This window comes from Accipiter gentilis, unplaced genomic scaffold (genome assembly GCF_929443795.1).
Source record: "Accipiter gentilis unplaced genomic scaffold, bAccGen1.1, whole genome shotgun sequence".
Classification (NCBI taxonomy): Eukaryota; Metazoa; Chordata; class Aves; order Accipitriformes; family Accipitridae; genus Astur; species Astur gentilis.
In genome coordinates this window covers 1,810,285-1,816,843 of record NW_026060868.1, presented here as the reverse complement: position 1 = coordinate 1,816,843, position 6,559 = coordinate 1,810,285, and positions in this window count along the sequence as shown.

Below are 6,559 nucleotides of genomic sequence, written 5' to 3'. Positions count from 1 at the left end.
GCTGGCACCTTCCTTGTGGGAGAAGGAGCCAGACGTTTGCCTTTTGAGAAAAAGTTTCTGCCGAGAACGAGCACCGTGACATGCTGAGTCTCTGGGAAAGCAGAGATCCCCAGTGCTGTTGCGGCTAAAGATAGGCTGCAGAGGGATAGTGAAGACCTGCAAGAGCTTTCAGGGCTGGCACCTTCCTTGTGGGAGAAGGAGCCAGACGTTTGCCTTTTCAGAAAAAGTCTCTGCCGAGAGAGAGCACCGTGAAATGCTGAGTCTCTGGGAAAGCAGAGATCCCCAGTGCTGTTGTGCCTGTGGATAGGCTGCAGGGGGACGGTGAAGACCAGCAAGAGCTTTCAGGGCTGGCACCTTCCTTGTGGGAGAAGGAGCCAGACGTTTGCCTTTTGAGAAAAAGTTTCTGCCGAGAACGAGCACCGTGACATGCTGAGTCTCTGGGAAAGCAGAGATCCCCAGTGCTGTTCCGGCTAAAGATAGGCTGCAGAGGGATAGTGAAGACCTGCAAGAGCTTTCAGGGCTGGCACCTTCCTTGTGGGAGAAGGAGCCAGACGTTTGCCTTTTCAGAAAAAGTTTCTGCCGAGAACGAGCACCGTGACATGCTGAGTCTCTGCGAAAACAGAGATCCCCAGTGCTGTTGTGCCTGTGGATAGGCTGCAGGGGGACGGTGAAGACCAGCAAGAGCTTTCAGGGCTGGCACCTTCCTTGTGGGAGAAGGAGCCAGACGTTTGCCTTTTCAGAAAAAGTTTCTGCCGAGAACGAGCACCGTGACATGCTGAGTCTCTGGGAAAGCAGAGATCCCCAGTGCTGTTGCGGCTAAAGATAGGCTGCAGAGGGATAGTGAAGACCTGCAAGAGCTTTCAGGGCTGGCACCTTCCTTGTGGGAGAAGGAGCCAGACGTTTGCCTTTTCAGAAAAAGTTTCTGCCGAGAACGAGCACCATGAGATGCTGAGTCTCTGGGAAAGCAGAGATCCCCAGTGCTGTTGCGGCTAAAGATAGGCTGCAGAGGGATAGTGAAGACCTGCAAGAGCTTTCAGGGCTGGCACCTTCCTTGTGGGAGAAGGAGCCAGACTTTTGCCTTTTCAGAAAAAGTTTCTGCCGAGAACGAGCACCGTGACATGCTGAGTCTCTGGGAAAGCAGAGATCCCCAGTGCTGTTGTGCCTGTGGATAGGCTGCAGGGGGACGGTGAAGACCAGCAAGAGCTTTCAGGGCTGGCACCTTCCTTGTGGGAGAAGGAGCCAGACGTTTGCCTTTTCAGAAAAAGTTTCTGCCGAGAACGAGCACCGTGACATGCTGAGTCTCTGGGAAAGCAGAGATCCCCAGTGCTGTTGCGGCTAAAGATAGGCTGCAGAGGGATAGTGAAGACCTGCAAGAGCTTTCAGGGCTGGCACCTTCCTTGTGGGAGAAGGAGCCAGACGTTTGCATTTTCAGAAAAAGTCTATGCCAAGAGCGAGCACCGTGACATGCTGAGTCTCTGGGAAAGCAGAGATCCCCAGTGCTGTTGTGCCTGTGGATAGGCTGCAGGGGGACGGTGAAGACCAGCAAGAGCTTTCAGGGCTGGCACCTTCCTTGTGGGAGAAGGAGCCAGACGTTTGCCTTTTGAGAAAAAGTTTCTGCCGAGAACGAGCACCGTGACATGCTGAGTCTCTGGGAAAGCAGAGATCCCCAGTGCTGTTGTGCCTGTGGATAGGCTGCAGGGGGACGGTGAAGACCAGCAAGGTCTTTCAGGGCTGGCACCTTCCTTGTGGGAGAAGGAGCCAGACGTTTGCCTTTTCAGAAAAAGTTTCTGCCGAGAACGAGCACCGTGACATGCTGAGTCTCTGGGAAAGCAGAGATCCCCAGTGCTGTTGCGGCTAAAGATAGGCTGCAGAGGGATAGTGAAGACCTGCAAGAGCTTTCAGGGCTGGCACCTTCCTTGTGGGAGAAGGAGCCAGACGTTTGCCTTTTCAGAAAAAGTCTCTGCCGAGAGCGAGCACCGTGAAATGCTGAGTCTCTGGGAAAGCAGAGATCCCCAGTGCTGTTGTGCCTGTGGATAGGCTGCAGGGGAACGGTGAAGACCAGCAAGAGCTTTCAGGGCTGGCACCTTCCTTGTGGGAGAAGGAGCCAGACGTTTGCCTTTTGAGAAAAAGTTTCTGCCGAGAACGAGCACCGTGACATGCTGAGTCTCTGGGAAAGCAGAGATCCCCAGTGCTGTTGCGGCTAAAGATAGGCTGCAGAGGGATAGTGAAGACCTGCAAGAGCTTTCAGGGCTGGCACCTTCCTTGTGGGAGAAGGAGCCAGACGTTTGCCTTTTCAGAAAAAGTCTCTGCCGAGAGCGAGCACCGTGACATGCTGAGTCTCTGGGAAAGCAGAGATCCCCAGTGCTGTTGTGCCTGTGGATAGGCTGCAGAGGGATAGTGAAGACCAGCAAGAGCTTTCAGGGCTGGCACCTTCCTTGTGGGAGAAGGAGGCAGACGTTTGCCTTTTCAGAAAAAGTCTCTGCCGAGAGAGAGCACCGTGAAATGCTGAGTCTCTGGGAAAGCAGAGATCCCCAGTGCTGTTGTGCCTGTGGATAGGCTGCAGGGGGACGGTGAAGACCAGCAAGAGCTTTCAGGGCTGGCACCTTCCTTGTGGGAGAAGGAGCCAGACGTTTGCCTTTTGAGAAAAAGTTTCTGCCGAGAACGAGCACCGTGACATGCTGAGTCTCTGGGAAAGCAGAGATCCCCAGTGCTGTTGCGGCTAAAGATAGGCTGCAGAGGGATAGTGAAGACCTGCAAGAGCTTTCAGGGCTGGCACCTTCCTTGTGGGAGAAGGAGCCAGACGTTTGCCTTTTCAGAAAAAGTTTCTGCCGAGAACGAGCACCGTGACATGCTGAGTCTCTGCGAAAACAGAGATCCCCAGTGCTGTTGTGCCTGTGGATAGGCTGCACGGGGACGGTGAAGACCAGCAAGAGCTTTCAGGGCTGGCACCTTCCTTGTGGGAGAAGGAGCCAGATGTTTGCCTTTTCAGAAAAAGTTTCTGCCGAGAACGAGCACCGTGACATGCTGAGTCTCTGGGAAAGCAGAGATCCCCAGTGCTGTTGCGGCTAAAGATAGGCTGCAGAGGGATAGTGAAGACCTGCAAGAGCTTTCAGGGCTGGCACCTTCCTTGTGGGAGAAGGAGCCAGACGTTTGCCTTTTCAGAAAAAGTTTCTGCCGAGAACGAGCACCATGAGATGCTGAGTCTCTGGGAAAGCAGAGATCCCCAGTGCTGTTGTGCCTGTGGATAGGCTGCAGAGGGATAGTGAAGACCAGCAAGAGCTTTCAGGGCTGGCACCTTCCTTGTGGGAGAAGGAGCCAGACGTTTGCCTTTTCAGAAAAAGTTTCTGCCGAGAACGAGCACCGTGACATGCTGAGTCTCTGGGAAAGCAGAGATCCCCAGTGCTGTTGCGGCTAAAGATAGGCTGCAGAGGGATAGTGAAGACCTGCAAGAGCTTTCAGGGCTGGCACCTTCCTTGTGGGAGAAGGAGCCAGACGTTTGCCTTTTCAGAAAAAGTTTCTGCCGAGAACGAGCACCGTGACATGCTGAGTCTCTGGGAAAGCAGAGATCCCCAGTGCTGTTGTGCCTGTGGATAGGCTGCAGGGGGACGGTGAAGACCAGCAAGAGCTTTCAGGGCTGGCACCTTCCTTGTGGGAGAAGGAGCCAGACGTTTGCCTTTTCAGAAAAAGTTTCTGCCGAGAACGAGCACCATGAGATGCTGAGTCTCTGGGAAAGCAGAGATCCCCAGTGCTGTTGTGCCTGTGGATAGGCTGCACGGGGACGGTGAAGACCAGCAAGAGCTTTCAGGGCTGGCACCTTCCTTGTGGGAGAAGGAGCCAGACGTTTGCCTTTTCAGAAAAAGTTTCTGCCGAGAACGAGCACCGTGACATGCTGAGTCTCTGGGAAAGCAGAGATCCCCCGTGCTGTTGCGGCTAAAGATAGGCTGCAGAGGGATAGTGAAGACCTGCAAGAGCTTTCAGGGCTGGCACCTTCCTTGTGGGAGAAGGAGCCAGACGTTTGCCTTTTCAGAAAAAGTTTCTGCCGAGAACGAGCACCGTGACATGCTGAGTCTCTGGGAAAGCAGAGATCCCCAGTGCTGTTGCGGCTAAAGATAGGCTGCAGAGGGATAGTGAAGACCAGCAAGAGCTTTCAGGGCTGGCACCTTCCTTGTGGGAGAAGGAGCCAGACGTTTGCCTTTTCAGAAAAAGTTTCTGCCGAGAACGAGCACCGTGACATGCTGAGTCTCTGGGAAAGCAGAGATCCCCAGTGCTGTTGTGCCTGTGGATAGGCTGCAGGGGGACGGTGAAGACCAGCAAGATCTTTCAGGGCTGGCACCTTCCTTTTGGGAGAAGGAGCCAGACGTTTGCCTTTTGAGAAAAAGTTTCTGCCGAGAACGAGCACCGTGACATGCTGAGTCTCTGGGAAAGCAGAGATCCCCAGTGCTGTTGCGGCTAAAGATAGGCTGCAGAGGGATAGTGAAGACCTGCAAGAGCTTTCAGGGCTGGCACCTTCCTTGTGGGAGAAGGAGCCAGACGTTTGCCTTTTCAGAAAAAGTTTCTGCCGAGAACGAGCACCGTGACATGCTGAGTCTCTGGGAAAGCAGAGATCCCCAGTGCTGTTGTGCCTGTGGATAGGCTGCAGGGGGACGGTGAAGACCAGCAAGAGCTTTCAGGGCTGGCACCTTCCTTGTGGGAGAAGGAGCCAGACGTTTGCCTTTTCAGAAAAAGTTTCTGCCGAGAACGAGCACCATGAGATGCTGAGTCTCTGGGAAAGCAGAGATCCCCAGTGCTGTTGCGGCTAAAGATAGGCTGCAGAGGGATAGTGAAGACCTGCAAGAGCTTTCAGGGCTGGCACCTTCCTTGTGGGAGAAGGAGCCAGACGTTTGCCTTTTCAGAAAAAGTCTCTGCCGAGAGAGAGCACCGTGAAATGCTGAGTCTCTGGGAAAGCAGAGATCCCCAGTGCTGTTGTGCCTGTGGATAGGCTGCAGGGGGACGGTGAAGACCAGCAAGAGCTTTCAGGGCTGGCACCTTCCTTGTGGGAGAAGGAGCCAGACGTTTGCCTTTTCAGAAAAAGTTTCTGCCGAGAACGAGCACCATGAGATGCTGAGTCTCTGGGAAAGCAGAGATCCCCAGTGCTGTTGCGGCTAAAGATAGGCTGCAGAGGGATAGTGAAGACCTGCAAGAGCTTTCAGGGCTGGCACCTTCCTTGTGGGAGAAGGAGCCAGACGTTTGCCTTTTCAGAAAAAGTCTCTGCCGAGAGAGAGCACCGTGAAATGCTGAGTCTCTGGGAAAGCAGAGATCCCCAGTGCTGTTGTGCCTGTGGATAGGCTGCAGGGGGACGGTGAAGACCAGCAAGAGCTTTCAGGGCTGGCACCTTCCTTGTGGGAGAAGGAGCCAGACGTTTGCCTTTTGAGAAAAAGTTTCTGCCGAGAACGAGCACCGTGACATGCTGAGTCTCTGGGAAAGCAGAGATCCCCAGTGCTGTTGCGGCTAAAGATAGGCTGCAGAGGGATAGTGAAGACCTGCAAGAGCTTTCAGGGCTGGCACCTTCCTTGTGGGAGAAGGAGCCAGACGTTTGCCTTTTCAGAAAAAGTTTCTGCCGAGAACGAGCACCGTGACATGCTGAGTCTCTGCGAAAACAGAGATCCCCAGTGCTGTTGTGCCTGTGGATAGGCTGCAGGGGGACGGTGAAGACCAGCAAGAGCTTTCAGGGCTGGCACCTTCCTTGTGGGAGAAGGAGCCAGATGTTTGCCTTTTCAGAAAAAGTTTCTGCCGAGAACGAGCACCGTGACATGCTGAGTCTCTGGGAAAGCAGAGATCCCCAGTGCTGTTGCGGCTAAAGATAGGCTGCAGAGGGATAGTGAAGACCTGCAAGAGCTTTCAGGGCTGGCACCTTCCTTGTGGGAGAAGGAGCCAGACGTTTGCCTTTTCAGAAAAAGTTTCTGCCGAGAACGAGCACCATGAGATGCTGAGTCTCTGGGAAAGCAGAGATCCCCAGTGCTGTTGTGCCTGTGGATAGGCTGCAGAGGGATAGTGAAGACCAGCAAGAGCTTTCAGGGCTGGCACCTTCCTTGTGGGAGAAGGAGCCAGACGTTTGCCTTTTGAGAAAAAGTTTCTGCCGAGAACGAGCACCGTGACATGCTGAGTCTCTGGGAAAGCAGAGATCCCCAGTGCTGTTGCGGCTAAAGATAGGCTGCAGAGGGATAGTGAAGACCTGCAAGAGCTTTCAGGGCTGGCACCTTCCTTGTGGGAGAAGGAGCCAGACGTTTGCCTTTTCAGAAAAAGTTTCTGCCGAGAACGAGCACCGTGACATGCTGAGTCTCTGGGAAAGCAGAGATCCCCAGTGCTGTTGTGCCTGTGGATAGGCTGCAGGGGGACGGTGAAGACCAGCAAGAGCTTTCAGGGCTGGCACCTTCCTTGTGGGAGAAGGAGCCAGACGTTTGCCTTTTCAGAAAAAGTTTCTGCCGAGAACGAGCACCGTGACATGCTGAGTCTCTGGGAAAGCAGAGATCCCCAGTGCTGTTGTGCCTGTGGATAGGCTGCACGGGGACGGTGAAGACCA